We start from the raw sequence: 15,000 nt of genomic DNA, 5'->3' as shown, positions 1-15,000 counted from the left end.
CGCTCCTTCAGATATACTGGACCGAGGCCGTTTAGGGCTTTAAAGATCAGCACCAACACTTTGAATTGTGCTCGGAAACTTACTGGGAGCCAATATAGGTCTTTCAAGACCGGTGTTATATGGTCTCGGCGGCTGCTCCCAGTCACCAGTCTAGCTGCCACATTCTGGATTAGTTGTAGTTTCCGGGTCACCTTCAAAGGTAGCCCCACGTAGAGCGCATTGCAATAGTCCAAGCGGGAGATAAGCAGAGCATGCACCACTCTGGTGAGACAGTCTGCAGGCAGATAGGGTCTCAGCCTACGTACCAGATGGAGCTGGTAAACAGCTGCCCTGGATACAGATTTGACCTGTGCCTCCATGGACAGCTGTGAGTCCAAAATGACTCCCAGGCTGCGCACCTGGTCCTTCAGGGGCACAGTTACCCCATTCAGGACCAGGGAATCCTCCGCACCTGCCCGCCTCCTGTCCCCCGAAAACAGTACTTCTGTCTTGTCAGGATTCAACCCCAATCTGTTAGCCGCCATGCATCCTCCAACCGCCTCCAGACACTCACACAGGACCTTCACCGCCTTCACTGGTTCTGATTTAAAAGAGAGGTAGAGCTGGGTATCATCCGCATACAGATGAACACCCAGCCCAAACCTCCTGATGATCTCTCCCAGTGGCTGCATGTAAATGTTGAAAAGCATGGGGGAGAGGACAGAACCCTGAGGCACCCCACAAGTGAGAGCCCAAGGGTCTGAACACTCATCCCCCACCACCACTTTCTGAACATGGCCCAGGAGGAAGGAGCGGAACCACTGTATGACAGTGCCCCCAGCTCCCAGCCCCTCTAGACGGTCCAGAAGGATGTTATGGTCGATGGTATCAAACGCCGCTGAGAGATCCAGCAGAACTAGGAAACAGCTCTCACCTTTGTCCCTAGCCCGCCGGAGATCATCAACCAGTGCGACCAAGGCAGTTTCAGTCCCATGATGAGGCCTGAATCCCGACTGGAAGGGATCCAAATGGTCCGCTTCTTCCAGGCGTGCCTGGAGTTGTTCAGCAACCACTCGCTCAATCACCTTGCCCAAGAATGGAAGATTTGAGACTGGGCGATAATTGGCCATCGTGGCCGCATCTAACGATGGTTTTTTAAGAAGCGGTTTTATAACCGCCTCTTTCAGCGGGTCTGGGAAGGCTCCCTCACGGAGGGAAGCATTCACCACCCCACAAAGCCCATCGCCCAGTCCTTCCCGGCTAGCTTTTATAAGCCAGGATGGGCAAGGATCCAGGAGACAGGTGGTTGGCTTCACTCGTCCAAGCAGCCTGTCCACATCCTCGGAGGTAACAGGTTGGAATTGATCCCACTTTAAAAGGATATGCAATGAAATTCAACCAAGGAGAAGTGAGGAAGTCACCTAACAATGTTAATAAGTGTAATTTTCAAGAAGGCTATGATTTATGTTTGTTTGTCTTATGTATAACTTTATTCTTGTTTATAAAACCCAATTAACAAAACCAAACACCGTGGCTCCCAAAGACAGGCAGCGGATACGTTAATATGTTGTAGATATTTCCCCACATTCATTATGCTATTTTTGTGATATACAAATGACATGAGAAAGCTTGGCATGCTTGTTTGTATAACATTATTCTTGTTTATAAAACCCAATTAAAAACAAAACAAAACACCATGGCTCCCAAAGGGTGCGGCAGCAGGAGAGGATCCAAGAACAAGCAAATGAGACATTTGAGTGCAGTGCAGTATAGTATCAAAATACTTGTTTCTGTGCAGAATATGGATGTTTTGGGAATCATTCCTACTATTTTTCTATAAGCTGCACGGTTCTACATTTGCCGGATGCCCCGCGATCGTGTTATAAAGTTGCTGTGTTGTCAGTTTGCTTTCCAATGTATTTGGAAATCAGTCCGTCAACTGTGAGAAAGGCTACAAAATTAAAGTGGAGGCAATAGATGTACCCATTAGCATTGTGACACACACAAAAACCCAATAAAAACGAGTAAAAAAAAATCAGGGCGTTGCGAGCAATTTTTTATTCTGAAAGTATGGCCCAGAGGGGTGGGGGGGAACCACCGAATATTTCTCATACGTGTTTAGTTTGAGCTTGAAGCAAAAGAGAGAAAAAAAGGTTTAAGAGAGTTTTGAGGTTGCAGTCCTACACACGGTTACCTTGGAGAGTGCTCCAGTCAGGGCTGACTTGAGTAACATTTTGACTTGGTAGAGCTGCAGTTTTTAACAACTTACTGTTTTTGCAGCATTAGGAGTCCCGCAGCACTTTTTAAAGGGAAGGGTGCCCTTGCACATGTGCAGAGTGCCTAGTCTCTCTAAAAAAAACACCAACTCAATAATTCCTCTGCACATCTGTGGACAAGCAAAGTGCTTCTGTGTATGAAGGCATAAGTATGATTTTTACCACAACATGGGCCAACCAAATAAATAAATAAAAATACTGAGGTTCTGCCCCCCCCTTATCATGAAGCCTGCCCCCCAACATAAATCCTGGCTACACCCAAGACCATGTGAAATAAATTTTTGAATTCATGTATTGTCTGCGCCAACATACCTGTTGCCAAAAAAACACACCCCTAGACACAAAAACTTTATAGAGGTGAGGAAAACTTACTTCTGGCTTGCGTGCAATTTCCTAACAGCATCAGTTTCACTTCCTTATACAAAACCACTTTTTTCCATACATTAAAAGAACAAAGTATTCCAACCAATAGATAGAAAAAAATGATTGTTTAATATGAGACAGGGCACATCAGAACACATTTGCAATGCATGGCTCAGTCCTCTCAAAATGTGAAGTAATAATCTCTGTTCATGTGTAGAGTTCATCATACCAGACAAAAATCCATACTCTGGGATTGCATGTGGCACAGAACTACCTGCCACCTGCTCCAGCCAGTAGCTGTTGCAGCTTTTAAGGAGTAAATGTACGGAAATGGTTAACACAGTTAATTGCAACACATATGCAAGCTGTTGACTGATGTCTCCTCCCAGTTCCCCAATTAAAAGCAGCAAAATGATTAATTAAACAATATTTATTATAGAAAGAGACTCACTGTTGGTTGTTTCTTTGTTTGCTCACTTGTTCTATTGTAAGGTAACAAAACAAATATTGAACTAAATAACAAAGTAGGACACACTCACTGTTGCTTCTCTGGCCTTCGGTGAAACAGATTTGACTATGCTCAAAACCAATGTAGTATTCTGATAGGCTAATGCTGCTAGTCTGCTTTTTAAGCAGCTCTGACTCTTCCCATATCTGCTACAGTGTGCGCTAGAAAGCCTCATAACAGCTGGAGCAGGAGCTTTCCTACCAGGGCTGACTTTCCAGCAGCCCAATCATTCACATGGTTTTTCTTGCTTAAAGCACATGGGAAGGACTTCATGGCCAGAGCTATACTTTTGTATTAGGATTGGCTGAGTGGTGCAGAGAGCAGAATGGCCAGAGAGCAGGAGAATGACAGAAATGCCTCTGAATTCAAGGAAGTATAAAATGTGTGTGAGACAAGAAAGGGCTTGAGCCAAGTAGCGTCAGTGGAGCAGCCGTCATCGGCCTTAATGAACTTAATGAGATTTACTTTGGCTAGATACGTACGCATTGTTGGACATTTGGTGCTTGTTTTTCTTCTCAGTTCAAAATGAAATATCCAACATAAAGAATTCAAAGCATGTTTTCTATATTCAGATTACATGATTTGCTAGAGAGACAGGAAAGAGAAGTTATAATTGGGCAAAATATATTCAAAATAAAAAATAAAAAAATTGTCCAGTAGTACCTTAGAGACCAACTAAGTTTGTTCTTGGTATAAGCTTTCGTGTGCATGCACACTTCTTCAGATACTTCAGCAGATGGTATCTGAAGAAGTGTGCATGAACACGAAAGCTTATACTGTACTAAGAACAAACTTAGTTGGTCTCTAAGGTACTACTGGACAATTTCTAATTTTTTATATTTATTTCGACTGCATCAGACCAACACAGCTACCTACCTGAATCTTGTTAGAAGGCCTAGCAAAAGAGAAAAGCATTTACTTACTTTATTTTTTTTATGTAATAATGTTTGGGCAGTGGGTGCTCTTACACTAGGCTGGTTTTAGCTGAGTTTACTTCAAAATAAACATGTTTCACACAGGTAATAAGTGGAGCCTAACATTCACATCTTTTCTAATACTGTACGTGCAGAGTCATCTGGAAAATCATAGCATGGTTAAGTGGAGCTCGAGTACCATGAAGCAATTATTATTATTATTATTATTATTATTATTATTATAACTGAAAGCAACTAGAAACTGCAGCACACTTGCTCGTTCAACACAAGACACATTAATAAAGTCAGAATAGGGTCAGGCAGAGTTTCAGAGAGCTAGGACTGGCAAATCTGCAATCTAAATGAGGTCAACTTTATAGGAAACAACCTGAGTACACACCAGCTGTTGACCCCTCTGATTTTTCACTGAGGCTCTTTTATCATGGATTCCTGAAACACTGGTTTTGCCTGTGCACATGCTTCTTGCCCATTTGGGACTGGAAGCCAGCTCTCCCTAGTCCAATAACCTAACCATCTTGTGGCTGAGACTTGTGAAGGCCTGACACAAACTTCCACAGGTTTGATATCATGCAGATGAGGTAGGTCAAGGAAATGAGACAATCTACTGACTACAGATCACGCCACCTATGTGGATCAGAGTCACATACATCCTAGAATACATTTACTCATTGTATAGATGAAGAATACCATCAGATTACTTATGCAAGCCAACAGGTACATGCATGGCTGTTGCAGCTCGGTCAAGCAAGAAGGTCCAGTGAGGAATTATTTATTTATTGTCAAAAATACACCTACAAGTTAGGAGAAGGCATGTCTGTCAGCCCTATGTCTCTTGGCTATGTCTAAGTGTGCACCCGATGAAGCAGTTGCCTCAACGGTGAGGCTCCACCCCAAATCTCGGCTTCCCCATCTGACCTGCGCACAAGGAGGCAAAGACTACACCTGCATGTAATGGGCTTCTGCTCCTCCCACTTCAATTCTCTCCTGGTCCTGGGAGACAGTGGAGCAGGAGAGGTGGAGGCAGGAAGAGGAGGTGTGGAAGCCCTTGACTCTACAACTGCCTGACCTCTCTCTCCCACCTCCTGCACCTGTTCTTCACATTTCAATCCTGCAGCTTCTCCTGCCACTGGCTCTCATCTCCCAGCTGTCTCAGGTTTCCCCAGATCACTGATCCCTTCTTCCAAGCAAAACTCCCTGTGCTCCCTCTGCAGTATCCAGCTAGTCCCCGACAATGGCAGAGCCCACAAGTGCCATGAACATTAGTGTTATGTACTGAAGTTCTCACCCTGGACCAGCAGGGGGATACTGTAGATAGTTCAGGTCCCCATATGCAAATAAGGGATCGAAAGTGACGTTCAGTGATTGGATAGTTACAGAAAGTTGTTACAGTTGTGTTGTACTGGAGCTCTATATAAGCAGGTTGGCTGAACCCTTCAGTTCAGTTCTGTTCTGGCCTGTGAATAAACAAGAGCTGTTTGAAGAATCGCTGTGTCGTCTGATATGTTCACCCACAACTTAACAATTAGTGTGGGTCAGTGGAAAGACAGCTTAGAGCAGATGAAGAAAAAAGTGGACAGTAGAGACAGATAGCACAGAGAAATGCACAAGAACTCAGCATCACTGGCTGAAGCTGGTATCCGCTGTGCTGCTACTAGGCCACCAGCCAAGGGGAGGCTAGATGGCACAGGACATGGAAACAGCCCTGAAGATTACCCATCTCTTTCTACAGTTGCCCTAGCCATTGATGAAAATGCCTGGAGCAAGAACTGCTGCCAACCTGGCTGCTTTTCCTGCTCACCTCCACCGCTACCCTCCCAATTTGAGCCAAGTGGCCTAGAGGACTGCTCACTCTCCTCTTTGCTCCCATCTTTCAACTTACGGTCCTTCCCATCCCACCCCCACTCCCACTACAGTCTGGCAGCCAGCCTATATAGCTCCCCAAATTCCCCGAGACAAAATTAAGATATAGAAATGGCAAAAGGCAAGCAGTTACAAAAGCTGAAAGCGACAAGGCTTTGGTAAAAGTGCATGATTGCGAAAGTCATGTGGGTCCATTCATCCGGCAGGTTGTAGAACTCTGACTGTGGACAAAAGACTTTAATGCATAAGTGGATTTGTCCCTACAAGTGGCTGACAACTAGCTTGGGATTCCACCCTTGGCGTGGCATGTTCACGATGAGGACAGCAGCAGTACATTCTGTGCTCAGCTCAGTCCATTGTCCAAGTCACACTATTTGCAAAACAACAGCCCATTCCACTTTTGAGCGAGCTGTGTTGATTCTGAGTTCCACAATGTACCCCACCCATGAAAAAATGTGAAAAAGACCCAATATTATGTTATTATGTTATATATCCCTCTTGCCATCCTGAATTTTGGCTGCTGCCTCTGGGTAAATGCAAGGGGGACACTTAACTGCTCCATAAGATATTTTATTTTAAAATGTTGATCTGGTCACTGTGGGGGCAGCAGCCTCCTGTGGCCTTTGTGGTGAATACAATAGGCATGCTGTTCTAAGACCAAAACACCACATAGTAGGATTCAGATCACTCACAAGGCAACCAAATTAGTACACTGGTTATGACTGCCAGATTTTCCTGATTTACAAGCGCCAAGTTTTCCTCCACAGCAATTGAAAAGCTCTCCTTTCAGAATTTTGTGAAGACTTTGAAAGTTTCCTCCAGCATGAATGCCATTTTGTTTGCTAGTAGGAAAATAATTCTACATTATGGTGCAACACACAATAAACTTTCCAAACAGTATATTAATGGATTCATGGATATAAAGACATATCAATCCAGCTGGATTCTTAAATATCCTTGTAAAGTTTCTCCTAGCATGGAAACTGGAACATATGTGGAAAATATAAATTCAAAGGAAGCCAGAGCTCATGTTATAGCTCATTCTATGGTGGTAAAGGCAATGTAGAAGCAGTATTTCTCTGCCAATATTGCATTATCATCAATGCTGTCCAGGATAACTTTTATAGGAAGTCCCTGGCCTTCTCTAGTCTGACCCACAAGATGATAAAAGGGACCACTGTGACTTGTTCATCAACTATTTTGTGGATACTGAAAATTTACATCAATACAATTGCTCACATCTGTAGGAACCCGGCCTCCATTGCATGTAGTTAACATGCTCAGAGACCTAGTCCTATACTGTGGGATGGCTTTCATTTGTTGAGGCTTGATGACATGTATCAGGTACTTAGAAAAATGTAGCCAACTTCTTATTTGCCCTGCTGGGGATTAATATCAAGAATGGGAGGATTGACTGGCCAGGTCCAGCAAATTATAAATGTCCCTTTCAAAGCAACCAAATCTACTCTTTCTCATAGTAAAACAGTTTTGGATCTAATGCAATAAGGAACTAGTTATAATATCCAATGTCAGATTTTACAGAGCACCTATAAATAGTATGAAAAAGAAAACTGCAGGCAGATGTGGTTGATATGAACATGACTCAAGAATTTCCAAAATAGTTTTAATATGCTAATTGTGAAACAAGCATCTTCTGTTATGTTTTATTAAGTGGAAGTCTTTTGCTGCAAGTCTGAAAGCACTAACTCAAGAGTGGATCTGTTTAATTAAATGGTGTTACTGTCCATACAGATTCCATTGTATGTGATGACTGTAGCACTATAAGGGTTAAAGCAGCATGGTGAAATTATTTATTCTATGCAACTATCAAAAGAACGTTCAGGGTCTGGACTTTGTAGCCCGAGGAACATCTGGATATTTTAGAATAAAAAAACTGATTTGTTGGAAAGATCACATTCCAATAATACTAGATACTATAAATAGTTTTGATAAGAGCATGAAAAGCACCCACATGGTAGCAAATCGTGATGAAAAAGTACAAAACTTGTGTGGTTCCCTTGTGAGGAATTGTATAAGAAAAAAGATTTCAAAAGCACTTTCTCAAAACCATGAAGTTCCTGCAAACCTACAGCCGAAGCCTGGGAAATTCAGTAGTTTATCTCAGTGAAACAATGTGAATAATTTCTGGCAAAGGACAATATCTGCATATTTGACATTATCTTGGCAAAACACGCAGAAAAAGAAGCAACCCCCCTGTTTTTATTTAAGGAAAGGAAGTGTTTCCATACTTTGAAGTATATGGCAGTCTTTATTCTAATTATAGCAGGGGCAGAGAGATGCTTGGAGAACAACCAATATGTGCTTAGCTCAAGACCAGAGGGGGAACAAAGTGAACAGAAACAATTTAAACATAATCACAGGAATGCAAGCTGCACCTTAGCATTCTTGATGACCCCGCCATGCAGTGCCAGCACCCCCTCCTTGCCCAGAAATGGAAGGAATAATAATAATAATAATAATAATAATAATAATAATAATAATAATAAATTTTATTTATATCCCGTCCTCCCCAGCCGAAGCCGGGCTCAGGGCGGCTAACAACAATAAAACAGTACAAAAGTACAGCATAAACAACACTCTAAAATCATTCATTATAAACTTAATTAATTAATTAATTAATGCACAAGGAACTGGCCAATCTGGAGCACAGGCATGTTGCTGACAAACTTCCTCAACATTTGTTTATTTAATTGCATTTATATCCCACCTTTCTCCCAAAGAGATGAATGTGGCATACATGGTTCTCTTCCTCCCCACTGCACCCTCACAAGAAGCCTGTGAGGTAGGTTAGTGTCAGGAATGAGCCAGCTCAAAGTGAGGGTTTGCAGCCAAATGCAGAAAGCAGCCAACCACAGGGAGGCTTTGATGTTAGTCAGGCAGGAGATAGCCAGCAGTTGCAGACTTTGGCTTTTCCTGACCTTGATGAGCCGGATGGTAAGGCAGTAGCTGAGAGCAGGCTGGAACACAGCCAAAGCTTGGTGGAAGCACAATCAGACGCAAACAAACCCCTCTTAGACCTGGAAGAAGTTGGATCTAATCTAATAAGTCCATAGAGTCGGTGAATGGGGGTGTTGTTAGATCAGAAGCAAAACAAGAAACATCAGAGTCGTAAGTTCAATATCTGTTGGAGATGCTGGAAGAACTCTTCTTCAGGGTCATCTTGAGTAATGGCACAGGAGGCTTCGTTAGAGCCGTCTGGAGCTATCTGTTTCTTTCTGCAATAAATCCTCTTTTTCATTATCTACGCTTACTGTGTTATCAAGCTGGAAACCTGACAGTTAGGCTCAGAGACAGTGAACTGGCTCAAGGTCACCCAGTGAGTTTAATAGCTGAGCAGGGATTCGAACCATGGCCTCCCAGGTCCTAGTCCAACACTCTAACCACTACACCACACTGGCTCTCCAAATACAAATTTTAGGTTCTACCTTGATTTGAACTCAGATCGCTGGATTCAGAGTCCAGAGTGCTAACCACTATACCATAGGACCACACGCACAAGAGATACATCTCACCCTCAGCACCACCCGTTCTCCCAAAATGTGAGCCCCATTCTTAGAAATGGCCCTGCAATGAATCACCTTGAGTCTCTTGAGCAAGCATGTTTTTTTGTGTGGGGGTTTTTGCCACCTGCACCTTAGTTAGAACAAGGATATTTCCTTTCGAGCATGTAATTCCATCAATAAATATAGCTTTCTTATTTTCCTAACCTCACTTAAACCAACCTCCAGGTATACTCCTCCAACAGGGATCCAATGTTCTGTTTAGCTTCTGTGAGCATGTTAACTCCGAACACCAATAGGAGATCCACGTAGATCCTGATTTCTAAAAAATTTAACACCAAATAATGAATGTTGGGTACTCTTAAGTTTTGATGCATACGTTCTCAGAGCAAAACAGGTCATTTGAATTATTACTTACTATAGTGGTACCTCAGGTTACAGACGCTTCAGGTTACAGACGCTTCAGGTTACAGACTCTGCTAACCCAGAAATAGTACCTCGGGTTAATAACTTTGCTTCAGGATGAGAACAGAAATTGTGCGGTGGCAGCGCGAGGCCCCATTAGCTAAAGTGGTACCTCAGGTTAAGAACAGTTTCAGGTTAAGAACGGACCTCCAGTTCTTAACCCGAGGTACCACTGTACTTTGTTATTCGATTTGAACACCATACATTCAAATCAGGCTCAACATTATTTACCCTAAGTCCCACTAAAGTCAACTGGGCTTGCTTCTGAAAAGACATGTATAATTGCACTACACTGTAATGATTACTCTCTAGTTATTTGGGCTACAAACAAACAATTATTTGAGTATAGTAATGGAGCCACTTTTGAGACCTGCTCACTGTCGTCTGTGCAAAAGAACAATTCCTATCCAAAAATGAGCTCAGAGAAAACTGGTTCTGCAAGTTTGCTGCACAATCTCTCTGCACCGTATTGATGTGTTGAGACACCATGCAGTCATCTCCCACCTGATCCCTGAAGCATTAACAACTTTGAAAAAAAATTTGCAATCAAATTGTACAAACATTTGAGCTAATGTCTGCACATCTGATGGCTACTAAAAAATAATAATGAAGGTGACACCCTGCAGCACTGACATTAGCATCGGATGGGATATAAACAGCTATAATAATTATGACAGTTACTTCTCTAGGCAAATAAAATGGCTGACATGTAACTGCCATCAATTCTAGATCTGGGGAGCTGAAATATACTCAGAGTCGCAAAGTGATTTCATGCTCTTTATTCAGCTCATAGTGGTGAGGAGGAATGAATGAAAGTCCCCTCAAAGTATCTGCTTTATATACATTATTTACACAATGGGCTGCACATGATTGGTTAATTCTGGAATTCTACTGTAAGCCAATCAGGTTGTGGATTCACTTATATCTGGAGCATGATTGGGTGGTTCCTGCCAACCAATCATACTGCTGCATTGTTCTTGGACCAATCAGACTGCTGCATTCTGAATCCTATTGTTCTAGGACCAATCAGACTGCTGCAATTTGGATCCTATTGTTCTAGGACCAATCAGACTGCTGCAGTTTGGATCCTATTCAACTCAGTACATAACACAAGCAATACCTGTAAGCTACTTTGTTGTTAACGCACCAACCATTGTGTATGTAAATACAAACTCCTCCACCCCTAGCTTTACCAGAATCACTGTTTCTATCAGAGTGATAAATTATTTATCAGCTCAACTGCCGCATCCGGTACTGCTGAATGTAGCCAAGTTTCTGTAATAATTACCACACATCTCTCACAAAAAAGCTTGTTTGCTGCCATCAGCAACTGTAATTCGTCAATTTTGTGGACAAGAGATCTGATGTTGGCCAGGAAGACGCTTGGCAGTGCTTCTTTCTTGTAGTTTGGATCCATTGCTCCGTGTCCGCTTCTCCGGAGCAGCAGAAAACAACCTTTCTCCCTCCTCTATGTGACATCCTTTTATATATTTGAACATGGCTATCATATCACCCCTTAACCTCCTCTTCTCTAGGCTAAACATGCCCAGCTCCCTTAGCCGTTCCTCATAAGGCATCGTTTCCAGGCCTTTGACCATTTGGGTTGCCCTTGTTGCCGGAAAAATCCGAGGGCTCCCTTGAACAAAAACAAAGACACCAACCAGGATAACTTGGAGCAAAACAGCAGCCTGTAGGCTTGGCCTTTATTGAACTGTTGCAACAGGGTGTTCCCCTCACTCGCAGGAGAGAGGAAAGACCCAGAAAGATGGTGTGCAAGACCTTATAAAAACTTTTGAAATTCCCATCCTCTAGGTCAAGCCCACCCCCAGAAACATCATGCATACATTACAGAAGGGGTTGACATCATGCATACATTACAGAAAGGAGGGGTTGAGGGAAGAGTTGTGGTGGTAACCTGAGTGTCCTGTCACCTGGCTTTCCCCCTGCCCATGAGTCACTTCCAGGAGACAAAGGGGAGTTTGCAGTTTCCTGCCCCCAGAGGGAAGATCTGATCATTGTCCTTTGTTTCAGTCCATGCTGAATCCACTCCCATATGCAAGTTCTTTGTGATCCTGATTGTCTTCTGTCTGGGATCATCAGGGTTGACATAGCAACTGGGCAGGGCTCCTGTGGATGTGCTGGGATGGTGAAGGGATTATGGCTGACCAGAACCAAGCCACCCCCTTTGATAGTCCTTGTCATATGGAGTAAAATAAAAATGGAACAGTGCAAATCCAATGTATGGTTGATTCTTCTATGAATTTATAACAGAAATGTGGCGTATGTAGTGTGTGAGTGTGAGTGTGTGTGAAGTTTGTACAAACAGAATGATTGGGGTGGGGTGGGGGGGTTCCTGCTACACCCTCCTCTGGACACGTTCCAGTTTGTCAGTGTCCTTCTTGAACTGTGGTGCCCAGAACTGGACACAGTACTCCAGGTGAGGTCTGACCAGAGCAGAATACAGTGGCAGATCCTGGAGGTCTTACTATGCAGTTTAGTATACAGTGGGACCTTTGAAACTCTCTAGTTTATCTATTTTTCTTGTGAGCCCGATGTTTACAAGTTTTGTGTGTGAGTAGGTGAGGTACTGGGAGCTCAGAGCTGCAGTGTATGAAGGCGCCGCCATCTTGGAACGGAATGCCTGAAACTTGGGAGGAGAAAGTAAGATTGATGATTGAAATCTGTGTTGAATTGCTGGCAAGTACATCAGTCAATTCTGTGGCAGGCAGACAAAATCACCCCACATGAAAAGGTATGTTACAACTGTTGCAAATGTTTTGTGTGTGCAGTCTTACATACAATACTAGGTGAGCAGCATCCCAGATGGAAGAAGGAGTGTGACAATCAGCAGCATCTAGCAAAACATCACCATACATGTAAGAAAATTCCCCACCCACACAATGCGCTACCATTGCACATTTTCCAGTGAATTCCAGAATGTGAACCACTGATATTGGGTCTACACTTAACTGTCGCCACTCCAATTGAGGCCTTCTCCAGCAGAATTACAGCCTGAAGCTGTATGGTGGACTTGAATCTACTTTCCCTTCAGCAATGCGAACTTCCGCTACCTTCCCCAATGTAATTCAGGCAGCATTTTTTGATACTCTGCAGGACTTCACAGCTGCCCAATGACACACCCAAAAGTATTTTAAATGGTTTGTCTTCCCACTTGCCAAAGGCAGAGAAATGGAAGACCAGTAATGAAAATGGTGGATAACTTGCAGGTCAGCAAGCACATCCACCAACAAATATGAAGGAAAAGTTGAAATGGGAAAGTAGAAAAACTTTTTTTTTCAGGCTTAAGTCACTCCTAGCATGCTACAGCACACCACAATCACCAGTACATGGACAGCAGAATAACCTCAGCTCTGGAAAAGAATGAGACAAACAGGCAGAAATAATAGGTGGGGTACAGATTAGCCTTTGTGGGTGCTTCTAGATGGATTATAGGATTTGTGTTCCTCATGCATGGACATTTTCTGCACATGGGATCATAGTCCTAAAAGTGACAGACTGATATTTATTTATACCAACCAACATTTACTGATGCTATTGTACTATTATTTTTAATACACGGTCTTGTGTGTGCGTTTTAATGAGAGTGCAGCGTAGCAATATTTAAATGAATAGTTTTAAATATTAAGCTCCTGTCTGCAAGCAACTTGCATCAAGCGGTACACGCAAAAAACCAATGTTGCTCAGCTGCAAGAGAAAAGCAGAGTGTGTGTGCAGACGGGTCCAAGGCACAATCAACAAGTGGGATATAAATCCCTAAATCTAAATTATGTGAAATTTATAGCATTTTAAACCCCCTGAAGGAACAGCGCCACCTTTCTCATTTAAAATGGAACAGAGATTTGGCCCACGAGGAAAAACCTCACGAGGGGAGATTTAAAGGGCCTAAAAAAAACCCCTGAATTCTCCGCATCAACGCTGAACAGCTGGGCGGTCTTTCTCAGCCCTCTCGGGGCTCCCGAGGACAGAACCAAGATTGATGTCCACCTTGACCACTCCCACAGAGAGGAAGCGACTTCTTCACACCAATAAGCGTGGGGGGAGGGCGGAGCTTTGACCACCTCGGCGTGCCGATTGGCCGGACAGGTCGCCCACCTTGGCGCATAGGCTCGGAGCCGGGGCCTTACCGCCGAGGTAGCCACTGAGGATGAAGGCGGGAGGCGGGCACGGGAGAGCGACGCTTCGCCCGGCCAACCAACCCCCGGGAAGCCTGTTCCTGTTTGAGAGGAACGTGCCAATGAGGGTGGCGTTAGGGCGGGGAGAAGAAGGAGCTGGGCTTTGCGAGTTATCGAGAGAGAGAGAGAGAGGAGTCGGGATAATAAAGGCGGCGGGAGGCGGCGGCGATTGGAGCCGTTCTGAGCGGCCACTGTCGGGCGGAATCCTTTTCAAAGCGGAGGGCGGAGCAGGCGTCGCCGTGACGGGAGGGCGGTGATGGTCGCCGACAGGATGAAGTAGCTTCGGGGCGGCGGCGGCTATAACGTCCGGGCTGCTTCTGAAACCTCCGCCAACCGGGGCGAGGTGAAAGCGCCTCAGGAGCGTCGCCACCACTAAGCAGGTATGGAAACCTGAGGAGCCGAGAGAGAGAGAGAGAGAGAGATTGTGGTTTGAGCGCCATTCGCGAGGGGTTCTGTGGCGGCGGCGGTTTCCCGGTCCCAACGGAAACGGAGCCGCCGGCGCGAGACCCTCTCTGGAAACGAGGCCGGGCGCGCGCGCGCGCGAGCAACGGCTTCTTTCCCTCAGGCTGCTGCTGCTGCTGCTGCTGTGAGGCGCTTTTGTTTATCGCCGAGGGGCGTGTGTGTGTGTGTGTGTGTGCGCGCGCGCGCGTTCTGAGCGGCGGTTCTCCTCCTCCCACTCGAGGGAAACCCAGGAAGAAGGGGCACCGCGGGTTCTCGATCTCCCGCCCTTTCTCTCCCAGAGCAGGTAGCGGGTTCGTCGGGCGTTTCGCGGAGGAGAAAGCGCAGCTGCTAGGAGGAGGAGAGCGGGGGGGGGGGGCCGGGCCGGGCCGGGGGAGGGGGTCGACCGCAGCGAGGCTTCGGGAGCCGCCTGCCTGCCTGCCCGGGAGGGAGCTCCTTTCT

General features: G+C 44.8%; 1 protein-coding gene and 1 long non-coding RNA gene across 4 annotated transcripts in view; one reads left to right on the top strand and one right to left on the bottom strand.

Annotated features, from left to right (window-relative positions):
* Nucleotides 1–8,607: 8,607 nt before the first annotated feature.
* On the bottom strand, nt 8,608–11,295 carry LOC309540939. 2 transcript variants are annotated; one of them, XR_014223547.1, is made up of 2 exons: nt 11,196–11,295; nt 8,608–9,764 (listed from the first exon to the last, which is right to left on the bottom strand). It is a non-coding gene; the product is annotated as an uncharacterized lncRNA (long non-coding RNA). The 2 variants fall into 2 exon arrangements; XR_014223548.1 differs by having other exon boundaries at nt 11,210–11,295.
* A 2,208-nt stretch (nt 11,296–13,503) lies between these two features.
* FRYL (FRY like transcription coactivator) overlaps nt 13,504–15,000 on the top strand; it is a 143,102-nt gene continuing 141,605 nt past the window's right edge. The window contains exon 1 of one of the 2 annotated variants that reach the window (XM_082237969.1): nt 13,504–14,480. The gene's annotated coding sequence lies outside the window, so the exon portion shown is untranslated. The remainder of the gene's footprint in view (nt 14,481–15,000) is intronic. The other variant, XM_082237968.1, reaches the window with a different exon arrangement.

The sequence above is a fragment of the Podarcis vaucheri genome (genome assembly GCF_965113315.1).
Source record: "Podarcis vaucheri genome assembly, chromosome: 9".
Lineage (NCBI taxonomy): Eukaryota > Metazoa > Chordata > Lepidosauria > Squamata > Lacertidae > Podarcis > Podarcis vaucheri.
This window is presented reverse-complemented; position numbering and strand designations above follow the sequence as displayed.